The 427-nt window shown below is 34.9% G+C and overlaps 1 protein-coding gene across 1 annotated transcript in view; it reads left to right on the top strand.

Annotated features, from left to right (window-relative positions):
* LOC119586231 overlaps positions 1-427 on the top strand; it is a 12,779-nt gene that overhangs the window by 922 nt on the left and 11,430 nt on the right.

Here is a 427-nt window from a genome sequence, read left to right as displayed (position 1 = left end):
TGTGATGTATTTTTTACTGCAAAGGAGCTGCTTAGGGGGTAGTCATTAGCTTGAGAAAAGAATTGTATTGATATATTAAGCCTGAATTTGGAGTTTCCCCTTGGCACGTTCTGTTTAAAAAGTTCTGTCAGAATAATTTTTTTGATAACAGGTTCTGAGGTTCTTGCAAGATCATTTCACTTCTCAAAAGAAATCAACTATATATTTATAGTCTTTTTACTGCATTTGATATTATTGTTGTTCATTAGTCCTTAGTGAAGTAATGTGCTCCTCACACTGAACTGGTTCCTCTTCTAGTTTAACTTTCTTCACATCAAAGTCCAAGCCAATTTATGCAATATGATTAGTGCAAAGTGACAAAAAAGTGTACTTCTTCCTCCTATGCCCTGTATTCTTCTGTAGTACATGGGTATGCATCTACCACTTG

The sequence above is a fragment of the Penaeus monodon genome, chromosome 21 (genome assembly GCF_015228065.2).
Source record: "Penaeus monodon isolate SGIC_2016 chromosome 21, NSTDA_Pmon_1, whole genome shotgun sequence".
Lineage (NCBI taxonomy): Eukaryota > Metazoa > Arthropoda > Malacostraca > Decapoda > Penaeidae > Penaeus > Penaeus monodon.
This window is presented reverse-complemented; position numbering and strand designations above follow the sequence as displayed.